The sequence below is a fragment of the Myotis davidii genome, unplaced genomic scaffold (genome assembly GCF_000327345.1).
Source record: "Myotis davidii unplaced genomic scaffold, ASM32734v1 scaffold1359, whole genome shotgun sequence".
Lineage (NCBI taxonomy): Eukaryota > Metazoa > Chordata > Mammalia > Chiroptera > Vespertilionidae > Myotis > Myotis davidii.
In genome coordinates this window covers 1133257-1155081 of record NW_006293318.1, presented here as the reverse complement: position 1 = coordinate 1155081, position 21825 = coordinate 1133257, and the positions used below count along the sequence as shown (strand labels likewise).

Here is a 21825-nt window from a genome sequence, read left to right as displayed (position 1 = left end):
TTGAAGGTCAGATAAAGATTTCACAGATAAGAAAAAGCTAAAGGAGTTCATCACCACTAAACTAGTATTATATGAAATGCTGAAAGGTCGCCTTTAAGAAGAGGAAGAAGAAAAAGGAACTCTTACCATTTGCCACAACATGGATGGAACTGGAGAGCAGATAAATACCACATGATCTCACTCATTTGTGGAATATAAGGAACAACATAAACTGATGAACAAGGACTGATCCAGAGACGGAGAGGCATGGATTGGACTGTCGGGCTTTGGAGGGAGGGTAGGGGAGGGTGAAGGGGAGGGTGAAGAAAAAAGAAAAGAAAAGAAAAAAAAATTTAAACCACTTTCTTACAACTTATACCAACCAGCTGTTGCCCTTAAAACCCCTCCTCAGACCCCACCTTAGGTTCTGCCTTTGCAGTTCACCCAGATTAGGTTCTGATTGGTCGGTTTCTATGCCAGTCAGCCTCTCTGGGTCTATCAGTGGGCCTGATCAGAGAGGCAGGGCTGATCAGCAGCCCCTCTGGAGGCCCAGAGAGAAAAGAGAGGAACGGCTGCTGGCCAGGTCCAGACAGAAAGAGAGAGACAAGAGCTGATCAACAGCTGCCATGAGGCTACAGATCAGATCTTGCTTCTCTTTACAGTCCTATATCAGGGCCTGATCCACAGCCCCCTCAGCAGTCAGTGCTGGGCTGCCACGGCAGGCCGGGACTGACTTCTGGTTGGTGGAGCCTTTGGTAGTTTTGTATGTTACGGACCATGGGTTTCTATATATTAGGATGAGGGTTTCTTCCATCCAAAGAGAATAAAACAAAAGGAAATGAATGGAGTTTGACTAAAAAAGAGTCTTATTTCCTCATAAAAACTTGGATCATGCCTAGAGGAACATTTAAATTTCTAAATAGACTTATTAGGGAAACCTGCATAATTCCGGCCCAGGAAAAGTCCACAGGAAGTAAATTGTGAAGGCACATATTGGCCTGGGGGAGGGGCCAACTCAAACACCTCTTGAGTTGTTTTCTAGTTCTGTGATCTGATGATTAAAAAACCATCAAGCAGAAAATGAGGGTGAGATAGTTGTCCTCACCTGTGAAGTTTAAAGCTACCTATTTTAACAGAAAAATAAAAATGTTCTGATTCAGAGTTATTTATGTTTAATTTGTGCAGTTTTACTGACCAGGATCCAGCTGGTCTCTTCAGAAGCAGTCAGTGGGAAGTGGGGTCCTCCTCACAAGTCGTGAGTCATGTAAAAATAAGGGGGATCGAGTTAGGCAAACATTGTGCCCCTGTCTTTGTGTTTTAACAATTGGAGGCAGATACTTATATTTAGCAACACACGTGATCAAACAGGAAGACCCCTTGATTTGATAGAAAATAACTGCTGTTGCAAATCTTCTTTAAAAGAATGAGAACTTCAGGGTAAGGGTAATGTAGGTCAACCAGCAATTCTACCAGGACAGACCAGAGACTTTTAAAGGGCAGTTTTGTGTAGTTAATTGAGGTGCGAGGTTAGGCTAAAGTACACTCAAATGCCAAATACTGAGACATTTAGGATAGCTGCCTGGCAAACAAAAGCCACAGCAGCAACTTGATGGCACCATGAGAGGAGACTTTTTTCCCTTCCAACCCAATGCTAACCCACTCTTAATTTTCATAGTATATCAGATGAAAGCTACACATTACTATTCAGGAAATTAAACACTGAACATCAGCCAATTCTCAAGTGTTCATATTAAGGCCACGATGTACTCTGAGGATATTGTCAATGAACTTTCAAAATGTAACCATGCCAGGGCCTTGCTCTATCCATTGGTTTCTGCATATACAGTTCCGTGTAACCAACACAGACACTATGTTAGACATTCTCAAAGGGTATCATCCTCACTCCAAGTTATTTAAAAAGTGTACAGGAGCAGACATCCTCTCAGCGCATTAAACCTAACATGATATCCATTTGAAAAGAGCAAAGGAAATGAAAATATTGCTTACAAATGACCTTATTATATAATTTTGTCAGCTCACTGTTTCATAAAAGAAAGGGGACCATAATATTAGAGCACGGTAACATTAGCAACATTAGCAAGGATGTATCTAATGCTGATCTGCATTTCAGATTGGAAGGCATGATTATAGGCTTCCCCCAGTGCTTGGGGATGTGGTTCTTTGCAGAAGCAGGCACTGCTGCCCTGAAGCCTTGTTTGAACAGAGTAGCTGTGCTGGCAGACACGTGCTGTGGGTATATACATACATACATACATGTGTTACATATGGCAAGGAATTTAATGGAGTGTCATAAAAGGACCACCTGAACACTTTCCATCTTTTTAGAAAATTAAGATACATAAATTTTTAAAAAAAGAAGTGTGAGTGAACATTTTCTATCTTTACAACTTATATTCCACTTCTTCATTTATAGAACCTATATTACTTAGATGGAGAATTAGCAAACTAAAAAACAATGTAAAATAAATACCATTGAACCAGTGAAAATGTACATTTTTAATTGGATAGTAGATAACGAATATAACTGGCAAAATATCTACAAGATATAGTTCAATGAAACAGTGTAAGTTTATCTAAAATTATATACTTAGACACTGTGCTTGCTTTCTCCTCTAGGAAATGGGATAATACTATCTACCATGCAGAGTTTCTTTTTTAAAAAATATTTTTTTATTGATTTCAGAAAGGAAGGGAGAGGGAGGGAGAGATGGAAGCATCAATGATGAGAGAGAATCATTGATCGGCTGCCTCATGCTTGCCCCACACTGGGGATTGAGCCCACAACCCAGGCCTGTGTCCTGACTGGGAATTGAACCATGGCCTCCTGGTTAATATGTCGACACTCAACCACTGAGCCACACAGAGTTTCCGTGAGGAAAAATGAGTTATGAGTTACTAGTGATAAGGCACTTATTTATATGCAATGCCTGGTATACAGGGCATTTTAACTAAGCATTTGCCTTATGGAACCTGCTTCTGGTGGGGCTGGGAGGAACAGTGGTTGAATGAGAGTTGCATGTGAAGTCTTTTGTCTCGCTTTCTGGAAGCATGAGTATCTGGGAAACATCAGAGGGAATGGATTCATGTGCCTGAAGGATCTGGATTGCCCTTCCACGCCCAGCGTAGGCACTGCAGCACCATGGTTTGAGCCTGCCAGGACCCTGGCATTAGCACGGCGGCGGGCACTGTGACAGTGTCCAGATAGCTATGACAAAAGGCCTCCGCACCACATAGAACACCACAATTCAGGCACAGAGACAGCAGGAGTGTGTGGGGTGGAGGGAGAAGTCCAGGATAGACTGAGCCAGTATTTTTTAGCGGTGAGGTAAAGGCCAGGAGAAGGAGTTAGGTTAGAGGTAATGAAGACAGTGGGTATTTCTTGTTCATCTGTGTTCGTGGAATGATCTTACCAGGACAGTCGTTATTGTTTTATCATTCCCTTCCTCCTCCAGTTCACTCTCGGATCTGCACTCCCAGGACTCTGAGAGGAGGACTTGCACTGAGGCCCAGGAGGCAGAGCCCGGTGACAGTCCCAACACATGCCAAGTGGCAGAGAGAGAGACGGCAGAGGGCATGGCCACGCTCCATGCATATCTGTGCCAAGGGAGTGCTTTCTGTCCTACATCTCCTCGTCCAAGAGGAGAATAAAAGAGGAGAGCACAAAAAATCCCAGGGATCTGGTGTAGCCCTAAGGCACTTACTTCCAGCGAGGCATTTCTTGGTGATCATTGGTTATGTGTCAAACATATAGGCGACTTTCACATTCCACTACACAGAATATCCATGCTTGTCTAATGTGAAAATGAAGTTCCTCCCACATGCCTGCTGCCTCCACTGTTCAAGGGAAACGGATACTCCAGGAAGTGCTTATGCTATAGATTTCTATACTGCTGAGCACCCGACTGGGGGCATTCCCCGGTTGTCATTTTAGCCCGGTTTGAGAGGCATGTTCTTTGTGTTCCCCCTTAAATACTATTCATTAAATTGTTTCCTTAAGATTCTAGAAATGATACATGCTAAAGGTTATCAAGCGGAAAAATATAAACGCGGACCAGACAAAAAACTCAAATGAAAAGTCATGGTCGGTGGATGCAGAGAAGTCCGTGATCTCCGGGGTCCAGAGAAAAGTCGGGGCTGCCATTTCTGCCTGCAATTATTTTTAAAAATGTCCCTGTGGATAAATAATTCTAAGAGATGTTCTCACAGCCACAGATTCCTATAACCAGCACTGCAATCAATACCCAGGCTGTTCCATCAGCACAAACGTGCTGCCCCTTGATACCATCCTCCCTCCCTTTCCACAGGCCCTGGCAACTCCCAGGTGACCTCTATCTCTATAACTGTGTCATTACAAGAATCTCACAATATGAAACGTTTATGATGCGGACTTTTTACTTTTTCTCTCAGTAAGATCCATCTAAGTGGTTGCAAGAATCAAAAGTTTGTTCCTTTGTATTGCTGAGTATAATTGGCATGCATGTACCACAGTTTAACTGTTCATCCACTGAAGGACATTTGAGTCGTTTCTGGTTTCTGGCTATTGCAACTTAATCTGATAGGGACATGCATGTATTGGCTTCTGTGTTAACATACATTTCCCTCTGTGTAAAATAACTGCCTAGGAGTGCATTACTGGATGTGGTAATTATATATTCACATTATTTTCTTTTAAAGAATCTGCTACCCTAAGGGTTATACCATTTTACATATCATTTTATAGAGCTCAAAATAAATCATTGTGAAGGTTCATGTCTTCACATCCTTGACAACACTTGATATTATCTTTTTAAAAAATGTATTTTTATTGATTTCAGAGAGGAAGGGAGAGAGAGAGAGATATAGAAACATCAATGATGAGAGAGAACCATCAATTGGCTGCCTCCTGCACGGAGGGGACCAAGTCCACAACCTGGGATGTGCCCTGACAGGGAATGGAACCGTGACCTCCTGGTTCATAGGTCAACACTCAACCACTGAGCCATGCGGGCTGGGCTGTATGACTTACTGAGATGAGAATCTGACCACTCCATTTAGGAAAACAAAACGTATTACCTCCAGGCTGATGTTGTCTATTACATTAGCTGTTTCAGTAGAAGTGTAATGATATCTTGTTGCAGTTCCAGTTTACATTTCCCTAATGGCTAATGATTTTAACATCTTTTCATGTGCTCATTGGCCATTTGTATATATCTATTAGTTATTTAGTAAAAATCTAATTCTTTTTACTACTTTTCAATTGGATTATTTGGTTTTTTATATCGTTGAGGTTAGGAAGGTCTTTGTACATTATGCATATAAGTCTTTTGTTGAATATAAGATTTGGAAATATTTTCTACCAGTGACTTGTCTTGTCCCCTCTTAACAGGGCCATTCACTGAGCAAAACTTTTTAAAATTTTGATAAAAAGAACAATTTATCCATGTTTAATGTTTTGGGTTTTTTATCTAAGAAATCTTCATCTAACTAGATCACCAAGGTTTTCTCTATCTTCTTTTCTAAACATTTTATAGTTTACAATTTACATTGAGATCTATAATCCACTTTTGAGCTAATATTTTGTTATAACATATTAGGTTTTTGTTGTTTCATTTGGGGGGATTATGGGTGTTTAATTATCCCAGCACCATTTATTAAAGAGACTAATCTTAATGAAACACATTTGCACCTTTGTAAAAATTCAGTTCAGTATATTTATGTGCATGCATTTCTGGGTTAAGAAGCATGATGGTGATAAAACTAATCCTTAATAGTGTAAATTGTGTCTATAAAACCCAATTTTGTATAGCAATAGATTTAAAGTATTTTAATAGCTTATATTTTTAAAATGACAAAATTGCATACTTACAAATATCACAAAAGGCAATTTGGGGCTGACCATACAAATCACAGAATGACTTCTATCAGTAACTCTTTAAATAGCTTAACTAGTCTAATGCAATAACATATGATCCAATTTATTACAAATTTCTTTGTGTTTTTTTGTATTTTACAAAATTTCCACAATGCTCATATATTACCTTTTGTAAATGGGAAGGAATCAATATTTAAAAATAAATGCTAGGATTCAGTTGGAAAAGATAATTCTCTAAATAAAAATAAAAATTTAGGGTTAAAAATAAAATACAGTGAAACAAACAACTCTGTAATTCTACTAAATTAGTAGGGTCCATTCTTCATTCATATTCTCTCTCTCTCTCTCTCTCTCTCTCTCTCTCTCAAGTCTACTGAACATCAACCATAATCAAAGCATTTTCCTGGGCTGTGTGAGACAAAGATGCAAAGGACTGATGGTTCTCAGAGGTTGGAAAATAAAATGTTCCTTCACCCTAAATTCAGTCCCTTTTATGATACTTCTTAAATGTTTGAATGTCCCAGTTACCTAGTGACTATAATATCTACCACCCATGAAAGAGCTAAAATATGTTAATTGGATTAACATTGATTCATAATAAGTTTATTTTAATTAAATGTATCGGGGTGACATCCTATATAATAAAAGGCTAATCTGCAAATCGACTGAACAGTAGAATGACTGGTTGCTATGATGTGCACTGACCACCGGGGGCTGCCCTGGTGGTCAGTGCACTCTCACAGGAGGTGTGCCACTCAGCCAGAAGTCGGGCTCACAGCTGGCAAGTGCAGTGGTGGTGGTGGGAGCCTCTCCCGCCTCTGTGGCAGCACTAAGGAGCCCTCGGGGGATGTCTGAAGGCCAACTTAGGCCTAGTGCAGGCTGGGCTGAGGGCACAGGCTGGGCTGAAGGACAGCCACCCTCCCATCCCCCCAGTGTATGAATGTTGAGCACAGGGCCTCTAGTGGGTTAATACAATTAATTAGGTTTCAAGTATGCAATTCTATGATACACCATTTATATATTGCTTTGTGTGCCAACCACTCAAAGTAAAATCTCCTTCCATCATCATATATTTGATCCCCTTTGCCCTTTACTATCCCTCCATCCCCCTTTTCTCTAGAAACCACAACACTGCTATCTGTGGTTTTTCTGTTTGTTTGTTATTCTTGTTTTCTCATATGTTGCTTTCAGTTTTATATCCCACATATGAATGAAATCATATGGTCTTGAGCGTTTTTGTCTGACTTTTTTCACTTAGCATGATATTTTCAAAATCAGTATGGAGACTCCTCAAGAAATTGAGAATAGAGTTACCATATGATCCAGCAACACCTATTCTGGGTATCTACCTGAAAATTATAAAACACTTATTTGCAAAGATATAGGTGCACCCTATGTTCACTGCCACATTATTCACTGTGGCCAAGACTTGGAAATAACCAAAGTGCCCTTCACTATATGATTGTATAAAGAAGATGTGCTACACATGTACAATGGAATACTACTCAGGCATAGAAAAGATGAATTATTGCCTTAATACATTTTGATTGCTGACTATTCTAATAGAGACATTTTTCATGTTCTACATTTCAATCATATACTGTTAATTCCCATAACTTTAATTGCCCCCTTACTCCCACACACATACACAAACAAAACACACAAACAAACATTACAATGATGCCATTTGGGAGGAAACAAGTATTTCCCAAGTCTTGGTCATCAAAAGCACACTCTATAAAGTGAAATGCCTTTCAATTCTTTTGCTTTTTCCTAAAATCTTATGAAATCCTGTTTACTCTCTGGACATAATGAAATGTCCCTGGATGACTCTGTGCTAACTTTCTAAACCTCTCTTAGGAACAGACAACCTATATATAATCAACAAATTTTACAAAAAAAATGAATGGCTTGTGACTTCACTGGAACTAATATTAATAACAAGCCATGACTGTTATTGCAACTGCCAATGATAGTCAACATTATTGCCATAAACTTCATCTGTACTGTTTTAAATTTATTATCCATTTTAACCTTCACAAAACCATTTATATGGTAGGTTATTCTTAGAAATTGAAAGTTAAGGCTCAGTTTTTATACCTGAAACATGGGACAATAGTAGAACTTACTTCATAGGTTAAGAGATTAAATGAGATTGTACGTGTAAAATGCTTATATGAATCACTGGAAGAGTAACAGGCCCTCAGTAAGGTTCAGGACTACATAAGTCCAGTAGTGCTATGGCTCTGGGCAATTTTTTTTGTGTGTGAGACACATTTTAATGTCAACACATTTTCTGAATCTAATTTTTATAGGCCCATTATATAGTAATTTTACTATCTATCAACTGAGAAAATATTTAAAGGTAAAGCTCTGAATTCAATGATGCTTTAAAATGAATTTGAATTTTAATGATTATAATAAAATCGTGTGCATGTGAAAATTGCTATAACATGCATTGCTTCCAGGCAGCGGTTGTTACGATGTGAGGACTTCCCTTCCCTTTGTGTCAGAGCTGGGAAGCTCCCCTCACTGCAGTGAAAGGTTCTAGGCAACCGTGTTGATTGCTCTTCCCTATGCTCTCCCCTCCAACACTGTAGCCTGTTTAGTCACAGGTGCCTGCAGGCTCTACCTGGCCTCTAAGGGCCTCCCAAAACCCGGCCTCTTCATTTTTGTTTTTTCTGTTTTTGTTTTTTTTCTTGCCTCTTGTTCTTGGTCAGCTTCCTTCCTAGCTATATTCTGTCTTGAAAAAGACCTGGTCAGTAACTGCAGCTCAGTCCAACAGGAACAACTGTAGACACACTATTGATTCACCATCAGGCAGGATTCTAGCAAAGAGCAGAACTTCTGGCATCAGGTGGACCTAAGTTAGGTAGAATCTGACACTCTCTTTGTGACCACAGGGAAACTAATCTATCTCAGTCTCAGTTTCCTAACAGAAATAAGGTGGATAATTCCTGACTCACAGGACTAGTGTGAAGATTAAATGAGATAGATGATACAAAGCTCTCAAACACCACGAATGCAGGATAAAGTATTCATAAATACACAAAAACCGGTTTCAAGCCAGAGTAGTGTTAGTCCAACCTATATCATGCTGAAATAAATAGCACAATGGTTATTTTGGAATTGTATGAAGAGGAAAGGGGAAATCTGCGAGCAAGTGACCTCTCTTATTGCCATATTCTTGCCAAACTTTCTGAACAAGTGTGACTTGGGAAAGGGATCCTCTTTGGTGGTTTATTTAAACTCAAACAGTGGATGTAACTGAGAAGAGTCAGGCTAATTTCTAAGCAGTTCAATATGATTCAAGGTAAAAAGCAGCTCCATTAAACAGCAGCTCATCTTTGGTTTCTGATGCTCATTATAGAAAATATGTAACCTAAGGAGAACATCTATATATATGCCTAATATGCTAATTGTCCCTCCAACCATTTGACCATTCCACCAGTAGCTATGACACGCACTGACCACCAGGGGGCAGATGCTCCGACCAGTAAGTTAGCTTGCTGCTGGGGTCCGGCCAATGGGGACTGGGCGAGATGAACCAGACACACCCTGGAGCCCCCTTGCAGTCCCTCCCCAGCCTCTAAAATATTTTTCTAATTAATTTCCTTTCAATGTGCAGGAATCTGTGTGCTGAGCCTCTAGCTTTGATATAAAAATTTGTTATTAGGACACTCAGCATAGTAATAGATGAAGCAATAACAAGAAGATTTTAGTAACAGAATCATTCCTTCCTGCCATTATTGTGTTAAGAAATCTAGCAATAAGTTTAAGAGCACAATGCAGCCCTTTCCATTCTTTTTAAAGGGCAAATAAAACGCATAGCAATAAAACAACCTAACGAGTCTCTGCAGAAAAAATGCATCATGAGTCATGAAACAAAAACTGAGGAGAGCAAGGGCTAATTTCTCATTAATATTGTTATCTAGATTGTGTAATGAACAATGAAAGTTCCTATAAATAGAACAAGCAAGTTTTCAGCTGAGGTAAATCTTTCCTTAACCAATACAATGAGTATGCCTAGGCCAATTTCAAATCCATCTCCATCACACACAAAAAACTAGAACTTGTAACTTTATTTTTAAAAATATGCTGACAGCACAGATAACTAGAAAAGGTGTTCTGGCAATCTATTAAAGGACCGAGGCTAGAGACTCACTTCCATCTCATATGTTACCCGTTATTTCAGTCATATGCTACTGCTGTATATGTTAGCAATCATTTCAGTCATGTGTTTCTGCTATATTTTGCTATTCAGACTCACTTAAATCAACTCTTTGTTGTTGCAGTAATATTGTTCTGTGAAATACAACTCTCTGGCAGTGACTTCTGAAACATAGTGCAGACTGAATGCGAGCCAACGAAAGACAAAAAGGCACACTTCATAGTGATGGAGATTCAATTCTCCATAGGAAGCAGCTAATAAAACACGTGGAGGAAAGTACAACAAAAACTGTGCTGGCAATATATTTAGGAAAGATAGGACTTGTATAGCATTTGCTGTTTTATGAAGATAATATTCAATACCTAAGAGGATAATAATTATGAGGTGCATCGTGCTTTTCACCTTATAAAACCATTTTCAAAATTTAACCATCTTTAAGTATTGTGCGAATCATACAGTGTATTGCTTTCTCTAATTCTCATGCAGTAGACAAGTGTCCGGACTGGCTTCCCCACTACAAATCCTTAGCTCTTTTCCACTCTACCATGAACTTCACATGAAAGGTCAAGCGCAGGGTCCTGTCACTGACAATGATTGAACTTTCCCACATACCCCAAAGTGAATAATATATTTGAGTTTGGACCAACCTCAGATTCTCTCTGTGGCTAATTACACATTTACTACCCTCTCTTCTGCCCCTCAGGGTAGAGTTAGAGAGAACACTGAATAAGTTGACTAGACGGTGCAATCCCTCTCTGTAACATAGTTCCAACTACCAAAGAAAGAAGAAAAATGTTTCCAAAATCAATAGTCAAGAAAAGCTCTACTTTTTTTGAGATACTATATATTAATGCCCTATCTCTCTGAAAAATACTAACTATAGAAATGCCTAGTCTTATAATTCTTGGATTCAACGACGTGCAAGGCAAACTCTGCAACAAACCAGGGCTCCCTACATGGCTTATCTGTCTGTGCTCCCTGTGCCAGTCTTATTTAACTTTGCTCATACATATCCTTGTTTGTCATATATATATATATATATATATATATATATATATATATATAGAGAGAGAGAGAGAGAGAGAGAGAGAGAGACCCATTGTCTAATAGCTAGTTCTATTATAAAGTGTCTCAAATCATATATATGCAAATATACAAGGATGGGCAAGAGTAGGTTTCCAGTTGTGAGTACAAAAACCACGGAGTTCACTCTTGTATTATTATTTACTAATTATTGTATTATTTTCCATATGAAAAACTGTAAACCTATCCCTGTATATATAAATCCTGAATATATAGTGCAGTAAACACAGAAACCTCATCCCTATGTGCCATTCCCAACCTTTCACACCCATGACAACCAGACAGGTACAATTCTGTCCTCTCCAGTGCAGCAGTGGCTCAACAATTGGTGGTCCTGGGATGGAAAACCTGCTGTCAGGTCTCCCCTTGACTGCTTCGTAACTTCACGCCTTTGGTGAAATCCCATCCTCTCTCTCTGCTTGATTTTTCATGTAAAATGTTAGGGTTCAATTCAATGATATCAAAGGGATTTTTCCATCAGAAAATAACCTCAGGTGAGCACTATATACAAGGAGAAAAAACTGTCACTAATTTAAGCGTATTCTGGGGGACGTTCTGTCAGTAAAGGACTCACAAATGCAGGTTCAATGTAACCAATATTGCTTGCAAAAGACCATGCATGGTTGAAACATAGTCTTCCTCCTCCTTTAGTAAAAGGGACAACCAGAAAAAAGACCCTCAATGACTGATGAAATTTCTCCTTATTTAACAAAACAAAACAAAACAAAACAACCCCCCTCCCTCCAGCTAGCTAGAACTGGTCTCTTTGCTCCTGCTGATCGAATCCTTCATTTGTCTCACGTGAGCAGTTTTATCAGGGGACAGTTTATAGCAGAAAAAGGCTTCTACTGGGTGGATGGTGAATTCCAGGGCATTGCAAAATGAATGTACAGTTCTGCTCTGATCACAGCACAGGTTATTTATATGGTCATTTTATGAAGCATATGACAATCACTTTCCATCAGTGTTGCTCACAGAGACTTGGGAAATAGAAAACCATGAGGTCAAACAGGGAAATAGTGTGTGTTTGGAAAACCAGAATGTTATTCAGGGTAGTCAGAGGAACAGGTCATGGAATGAAGGTTTAAACTAAGACGATGGCAGGTTCAACTTATAGTTTATGTATAGTCTATAGATAAATTGCCAGTAGCACAAATGCTGTTGATAGAAAACACACACACACACACACACACACACACACACACATACACACAACATGTACATCTCTTCCATTTCTTTGACTGCAGAGTTTGGATCCCATCTTATGTAATAAAAGCCTAATAAGCAAATCGACCAAACAGTGGAACAACCAGTGGAATGACTGGTCGCTATGATGCGTACTGACTGCCAGGGGGTAGACACTCAATGCAGGAGCTGTCTCCAGCCCTCAGGCCTCAGGCCAGTCAAGGTGGGTGCCAGTGGGAAGGGGGCCCAATTGCCCCACCGGTTGCCCCACAGAGGGAGGTGACCAGCAGTGGCGGCAGGGAGGAGGGCCGGTGAGCGGGTGGTGCCAGGCCAGCCAAGGCAGGTGCCAGTGAGGGACCCTGATTGCCCTGCCAGTTGCCCCACAGATTGGCCCTGATCACTGGCCAAAACTAAGGACCCTACACATGCACGCATTTCATGCATTGGGCCTCTAGTCTATATATATAAAAGCCTAATATGCAAAGTGTCCCCTCGGGAGTTCAACCAGGAGACAGGGATTTCGATCGCTCACTGACCACCCAGGGGCAGCGCAGAACAAAGAAAGGTAGGGAAGCCCCGCTGGCAGCTGGCAGCCAGGAAAAGAAGGCCCCAGCTGGCAGCTGGGGTAGGAAGGCCCCGTCCAGCAGCCAGAAGGCCCTGATTGGCCCTGATCACCAGCCAGGCATAGGGGACCCTACCCAATGCACGAATTTTGTGCACCAAGCCTCTAGTATAGAATAATAGGAAAACAAAACCAGTTATATTTAGGGTCTCCTATTGCACTTAATAAGTATGTTAAATTCCTGAAGCTCATACTGTACATGCAATTGCTAATCTGGAGTCTGAACCTGATATAGATAAAAGTATATTTATATAAACCTGCCATGACTGCTATAGCTCAGCTGGTTGAGCATCATGCCATGCACAGAGAGGTTGCCAGATCCATTAGCTCCATTTCTGGTCAGGGCACATGCCTGGGTTTGGGGCTCAATCCCCAGTAGGGGCATGGAAGAGGTAGCCGATTAATGTTTTCCTCTCTCATTGATGTGTCTCTCTCCCTCTCCCTTCCTCTCTCATTAAAATAAACAAAACATATATTAAAAAATTTTTTCAGGTTATTTTAGTAATACATGGGAAGGTTGGAATGTATTCACTTGCTACAGTATTCCACTTAAAGAAGAATCCATCAGTACATTTTGAAATATGCAAATAAATTATATATATATATATATATATTTAAAAATAATGGTATGTAGAATACAATTAGAATGTAAATTTCTAAGTCATGCATCCAACAGGATAATGGTTGAAAGCCATGGAAGACCAAGAACATTTGACCATCATAGAAAAGTTAGGATATTAGAAGAAGGAAATCCTAAGAAATCATAACAATATATAGCATAAAATTCCATAAGAATAATGAGATCAGAACATCAATTATCACAATATAGGGGACTAGCTTAAATTTCTCTTTTAAAAGACAAATTCAGTTTATGATCAAAAGAAAATTTTATCACTTTGATATTAATAATAATTATACTTAAAGGCATTTAAATTTTGAAAAGGATAACAATAAAGATGTGTAAAGTATATATTAGGCAAGTACAAAGTAAAAAGTGAGCAGAGTTAATATCAGAAGACAGAACTCTAAGATTTTTTATATTCTACTGTTAAAACAAATCATAATACAGAGCTAAGCCATAAATCATCATGCACATGGCAGAAACATATGAAAAATGAAAAGCTTTTTAGAAGTTACCTAGAAAAACACAAAATTAAAAATTGCTTGAGGAATTGTTTAACATATAGTTTTAAGTCAAATAGATCAATTATTCAAAACATAAATAGGAATACAGAATATTTAACAAGCTTGTTTAGTACTATATATTGAACCTTGGACCTTATAAATAATGTTATAAATTTTTCTTTCACATATGAAAAGTGTATTTAAAAAACAATTAATCACATTAGGCCTAAAAGATTGATAATTTCTGATAAAATAAAATTTAATACTAATATTAATGATAACAAAAATAAATGACTAGTAATGTTTTAACAACTATTACTTAATTCTCCTATGGATGATAATATTAAATACATATTTAGTATATAAACCATAATGAAAATAGGATTTGCTTATTTGGTACACAAAGAAAAAATATAACCTTAAATGCATTCATTTTTAAATAAGAAACATTGTAATACCTCAACTAAATATTCATTATACTTAACTAATTAAAAAAGAAAATTAAATATTTTAAAATATTTTAAAGAATGAATAAAGCCAATTGTTTATAAATAGCTTAAATGTAGATAAAATAGATGAAGTAGACCCTATATTTGCCAATAATTTGTTCTTTAAGAGGATAATAAAATAGAAAACTTCCATAATACTAAACAAGGAAAAAAGAATATTTATACACACAACATTCAAAAAACATAAAAATAGAAAAAATTGAAACTTTAATAGAATATATTGAATATTTACTAATTAACATAGAAATTTGGAAAATTCTGTTGGCCATGAAAAATTTAAGTTACAAAATGTTAGTTCCAGTTAAAATGCCATTGAAACAAATAAACATTACAAAAAAAGAACATTCAAAAGCTATTCTCTCACAATAAAATTAGATAAAGGCTTGTTTTATTTTTTTCAAATGAGCTCTGTAAAACTTAAAAAGAATGAAGAAGTCCCAGGCAACTTTAATTGTTTTAGAACAAAGGGAAGCAAGCTTTTACTGTAAAAGGTCATATAATAAATATAGTGGTTCCCTGGTTGGGTTTCTCAGTTGGTTGGAGCATCCTCCCTTACACCAAAAACGTTGTGGGTTCAATTCCGGTCAGGATACATATTTGGGTTAAAGGGTTCAATCCCCAGTTAGGATGCAAATGAGAGGCAAGCAATCAATGTTTCTCACATCAATGTTTCTCTGTACCTCTAAAGAAATCAATAAAAATTACATCCTTGCCCTAACTGGTTTGGCTCAGTGGATAGAGCGTCGGCCTGCGGACTGAAGGATCCCAGGTTTGATTCCGGTCAAGGGCATGTACCTTGGTTGCAGGCACATCCTCAGTAGGGAGTGTGCAGGAGGCAGCTGAATTGATGTTTTTCTCTCATCAATGTTTCTAACTCTCTATCCCTCTCCCCTTCTCTCTGTAAAAAATCAATACAATATATTTTTTTTTTAAAGAATCACATCCTCAGGTGGGGATTGAAATGAATGAATGAATGAATGAATGAATGAATAAATAGTCTCAGAGGGCCACCAAGTGCTCACCTCTGCTGCTATAGGATGAAAGTGCACACTTCGAAAGGAAAAACAGCTAAAATATATAGCTTATGTGATTAACTGAATAAAGCAGATTGTAAAATGGTATAAACCATTTTTTAAAACAAGTAATGAGACATGTATATTGTCCATTCATTTATAATGAGCAAAAAACTGTCTATATATATATATATATATACACTGAGTGGCCAGATTATGATGACCACCCCATCAGTACTTCGTTGGGCCATCTTTTGCCTTCCATACTGCGGCTATTCTTCTTGGCATTGAGTCCACGAGATGTTGAAAGGTGATGTGAGGAATCTGACACCATGCCTGGAAGCCATCTCCATTGGGATATGCCACCAGCTTGAAGGGTTGTACTCATGCATATGGGGTGCATGCTTTCATGCTGTTTCCGCCAAATTCTCACTCTGCCATCTGCATGATCCAACTGGAAATGTGATTCATCAGACCACATGACTTTTTTCCAATGCTCAACTATCCAATCCTTGTGTTCCTGTGCAAATTGGAGATGTTTTATCTTGGTAACTGCAGTCAGCAACAGTGTTTGAACAGACCTTCGGCTTCCATATCCCATACGATGCAGTGTACGATGAACAGTGCATTCAGAGATCATTTGAGAGGATCCTTGATTAAGATCTGTAGTAATTTGATTCACTTTTGCCCTTCTGTTGTCTTGTACCCGTTTTGCCACTCTCCGCTCTGCCCTAACATTGACTGACTAGTCACTGAAGGCCACAATTTGCACGTTCAGAACCAGATTTTCAGCTGACAGTCCAGTCTTTAAACACTTTAACAACAGCTGCTCTTGAACAGTTAACAAATTCAGCTGTTTTGCTAATACTCGCTCAATGGCTCTGAGCACCAACAATCATCCCATATTCAAAGGCTGTTAAATCATGTTGTTTACCCATATCTTCAGAAAAAAAAATCACTTCTACTGTTGTGGTAAACAACTTGCTTCCCTAATTATAATGGTCTGGCCCTCTAGCAACTTGAGCACCAAATTATAGCTAATTTTCCTACAAACATCAGGTGGTCATAATAATCTGGCCGGGGAAAAACTATTAGTTTCATGTAATTTGATTAGTGAGTTTATATGGGAAAAGTGTCAAGAGATAAGGCCTAAAAGATTGTCAAGGACAGGATTGGTAATAATATTTAAGCCATAAAAAGGAGTTTGCTTTTTATTTGGCAGACAATGGGGAACAATTAAAAATTTTTATATAATAAGTAATGTACAACAGGTTGGTTTTCAACAAAAATGTTTTTAGTGCTTTCTCTCTCTACTGTTAAACTAACTAGTGGCCCGTTGCACGAAGATTCACGCAATAGGCCTTCCTTCCTCTGGCTGCCGATACCAGTTTTCCTCTGGCACCCAGGCCTTTTGTCCGGCTGCAGTGGAGAAGCCAAGCCTTGAGGCCAGGCTTCTCTGCTCCGGCCGCAGTGAGGCTAGGCTTCTCCGCTCCAGTTGGAGCAGAGAAGCCAAGCCTCTTCAGTCTTCAGTCTTTGCTCGGGCTGAGCCTTCAGTCTTCCCTCTGCACCTGCATATGCAAATTAACCTGCCATCTTTGTTGGGTTAATTTGCATACTCATCCTGATTGGCTGGTGGGGATAGCGGAGTGATGACCAATTTGCATGTTTCTCTTTTATTAGTGTAGATACACACACACACACACACACACACAAATATTGATGCTTTTTACTTTGAAATGGTGGATATGAGATTATTTTTATTCTTTTCTGCTTTCTTTACTGCAAAGAATGGAATTTACTTGCATTGACTTTTATTCTCAGGGATAAAAAAGGTCATTCAATTTTAAAATATAAAGAAGTGGCACCAATATCTGTTCTCTCAAAGAAAGATAGTTTTAAAAATATAGATGGTTTCAGCTAATAAAAACTCAAGAATTTAGTCATTAAGCTTACAAGCAATGCTTTCTTATATTTATTGCCCAACATTTGATGTAATGAAATCCAGAATATAGGGTGCCTAATTTAGAAAAGTTTACCTCCACAGTTCCCAACCTGCATTGAAACATCAGGGTGCTGCACTAATCTTACAAAGACATCATGGATTGTTTTTAAAATTTGAAAGGAAATACAGTATGATACCTACTAAATACTGCACAAACGATTAGCTAATGGGAGCTCACAATCAAAGTATACCTTGTAATCTTCCTTTTGGTGATGGCTTATCATTATGAACCTGAATTTTAGTGGTTGATGGGATAAAAAGCAAGTGCCACTTGAGAATCAATTTGAACAGAAAATGAAGGTGACAACATCCAATCTGATTCTAAAGCTTGAGATGCTGTGCAGGGCCCAACAGGCACACACACATCTGTTTAGTAAGTGATTGGAAAGCCATATGCAAATGAATGAAACTAGACTGCTGTTTGTTTTCATATATACACATTAACTCAAAATCAATCAAAGACCTAAATATAAGACATGAAACAATAAATTACACAGAAGAAAACATGACATTAAACTTATGGATCTTCATCTTAGAATTTTATGAATTTGACCCCAAAGGCAAGGGAAGTTAAAGCAAAAATGGAAATATATCAAACTAAAAAGTGTCAGCACAGCAAAAGAAACCATCAGCAAAACAAAGAGGCTACCAACCAAATGGCAGAAGATATTTGCAAACAACAGTTCTGAAAAGGGGTTAATATCCAAAATGTGTGAGGAAGTCATACAACTCACCAACAAAAAAATCCAATTAAAAAAATGGACAGAGGACAAGGATCAACACTTCTCCAAGAATACACTAGTATACAATGTCCAACAGATATATGAAAAGGTGCTCGACTTCACCAGCTGCTAGGGAACTGCAAATCAAAAGTACAATAAGATACTACCTCACACTTGCTGAAATGGCTATATTATCAACAAGACAGGTAATATCAAGTGTTGGAGAGGTCACGGAGGAAAAGGAACCCTCATTCACTGCTGGTGAAATGTAAGCTGGTACAGCCATTATGGAAAAACAGTATGGGGGTTCCTCAAAAAATTAAGAATAGAATTACTGTATGACCCCACAATCCCTCTTCTGGGTATCTACCTGGAAATTTTGAAAACATTTATTCGCAGAGATATATACAGCCCTATGTTCACTGCAGCATTATTTATGGTGGCCAAGACAAAGAAACAACCAAAGTGTTCTTTGATATAGGATTGGATAAAGAAGATGTGGTACATACATACATACATACAATGGAGTACTACTCAGCCACAGAAAAGATGAAATACTGCAATTTGCAACAACATGGATGGCGCTTAAAAATATCATGCTAAACAAAATAAGTCAGATAGAAAAGTCAAGAACCATATGATTTCATCATATGGGAGAATGTAAAACGGAAAGCAACAAATAAACAAAAAAGGTTGGCCGACGTGGCTCAGTGGTTGAGTATCAATCTATGAACCAGGAAGTTATTGTTCAATTCCTGGTCAGGGCACATGCCTGGGTCATGGGCTTGATCCCCAGCAGGGGGTGTGCAGGAGGCAGCTGATCAATAATTCTCTCTCATCATTGATGTTTTTATCTCTCTTTCTCATTCCCTTCCTCTCTGAAATCAATGAAAATACATCTAAAAAATAAACAAGCAAAAACTCATGGCCACATATGATACTAGTATATGGTGGTTAGCAGAGGGAAAAATGGGTGGGGGTGAGAGGGGTTGAGTGTCTGATGACAGAAGGAGATTTGACTTTGGGTGGTGAACACACAATGTAATATACAGATGATGTATCATAGAATTGTACACTGGAAACCTGTATAATTAAAAATAATCTAGAAACAAATAAAATAAATTTTCTTTTAGCTTATTATATTTTCAACTTACTACCAATGTTTTAGGACACAGATACTTATGAAATTATTTGGGATTAACAAAATTGATGGTAAATAAAATTGTTAAAGATTTTTTTTTTGTCCTATTACTGAGGCACTCCGGGCATCATGAACCTGGAAAGCTTGGAATCTCAGTAACTTACAAACACCAACCTGTTAGTAAACCAGAGGACCCATTCAAGTATTGAGTAACCCTCAGCAGCCTAGTATCAAATTATTAGGCGTAGGCCAAGCAGTAATTATAGGCAAACCTGACCGTGATTAATTACATAGTGTTGAGATGCTCAAGTTTAATTCCTCTAAAATTCATCACAGCGCTCTCCCTCTTGGGTGCATGCCCGCACCTTTCCTGTCCCCCTCTGCTTTCTCCCAGGCATGCTACCTTTGGCTTTCTCTCTCCTAAGCTCCAAGGGCTCTTCTTCTGCTTCTGTAGTTTGTTTCCTGAGCCTATGCAGCCCAGCTAGCTCACTTCTACTACCTTTGTAACTTTCTAAATAAACTGTCTCTTATAATCTGAAAAAGAATATATCATTCCATCACAAACCTAGGGCATTTTGGAGGGTAACTTCAAAAGGAAACAAGGTTGAATGAAACCCTAGGTTGCACTGAACAAAACATTTTGAGTTTTCTCTAATACTCTTTCACCAAAGCTAAACTCTCTTGATTCTTATTGCTATAATAAAATTCCTAATATGGCCCATACACTTGAATTTCAAAATATTGTCCATTAAGTATAAACTTTGAACCTTCTGTGAGACTTTGCCAATTGTTTAATGGTGACAATAGGGACAAATTATTAAAATAGATGTCTCCTAAACAGAAATAGCAAAAGACTTCATGTAACAATTCTCCATAATAAGTGTATCATGACTAAAATGACAATTAAATATTATAATTTAATGTTTAAATTATAAAGATTGATAGGAAGTAGCTTCTTTAGACAAAGAAATTATTACTAAATAACTTGTACACCTGAAGGCTCCTTTAACAAGTTTCTGATTTATTAGAGTAACTTTTGTATATGCAAAATATATAAATAAACTTCATACTGTTTCCAAGGGAAAACATATTTCATTATATACCGTGTTAATCTATAGTTATACTTAAAAGAATAAATAATAAAAATCCCTATGCGGGTTTTATAAAATACATAACTTAGTCCTTTAATTCAGCAAAATCATTAAACGTATCAAAGGACTTATTGCATATTTTAAAAAAGATTCCTAGGAGACAATGATTAGATAGGCATATGACTACAGGCTCTCAGGTAGGTCATTGGAGTGGAAGAAAGAGATATGTAGGTCAAACTTCTTGATATACATACTGAAAATTAAGCTCCATAAAGGTAAAAAGAACTTGTCCTGAACCACCTGGCTACCTACCTATCCATCTCCCCATCTAATATTTACTTAGGGTCTAGTTTGTGCCAGACATTGAGTTATTCACTGAAGACAAGTTCCTTCTGCCACTAAAGTTACAGTGAAATGCATGGTTTCCTTGATTAGATGCTTTAATAAGCAAGGTTACTAGGGTTAGAAAATCTTGATCTCCAGATCCCACTCTGAGATTAATTAAATTAGAATCCCCAGAGTGCCACCCAGGCATCAATATTGTTTTGTTAAAAGTGTGCAGTATTTCCAATGTGCATCCAATGCTAAGAGCCACTTGAGTGGGAAAACAGATACTGACTGAGTTAATTACAAGTGTTCTGAGTGCTTAGTATTACTACTGAGAAGTGTGATGTCCCCTGACATCTGGAGGATGTTTCTACTACATGTTGTTCCTCTCTTGAGATAGCTAAACATCATCATTTAAGGAAATATCCCATTAAAGGGGTTAAGATGTAAAGTATGACACTGATCTTTAACGTATTAGATTACATTATTCTCAAAAGCATGTTTTTCAAGCCTCTAAACAAATAAGTTATAAGATTATAGGTATAGTAAATATAAGCCAGGTTTATAATCTGAAAAAAACATATTTTCACAAGAAGGCAAATACTGTATGTTGCTCACATCATAAGAGTTCCGATTAAAATTAAGATGTGTTGCCCTGGCTGGTGTGGCTCAGTTGGTTGGGCGTCATCCCCTGCATGGAAAGGTTGCTGGTTCAATTGCTGGTCAGGGCACACACCCGGATTGTAGGCTCATGCAGGAAGCAGCCACTGGATGTTTTGCTGTCATATTGATGTTTCTCTCTTTCTCTCCCTCTCCCTTCATCTCTCTCTAAAAATCAATTAAAAAATCTGTTTAATTTTTTTTTAATTTTTTTTTATTACAAAGGGTATTACATATGTGTCCACTTTTTCCCCCCGCCCAAGACAGTCCCCTAGCCTCCCCTATCCCCCAGTGTCTTATGTCCATTGGTTATGCTTATATGC

The 21825-nt window shown here is 38.1% G+C and overlaps 1 protein-coding gene across 1 annotated transcript in view; it reads right to left on the bottom strand.

Moving 5' to 3' along the window:
- The window catches only part of LINGO2 (leucine rich repeat and Ig domain containing 2), a 740823-nt gene that overhangs the window by 341027 nt on the left and 377971 nt on the right, over positions 1-21825 (bottom strand). The window lies entirely within an intron of this gene.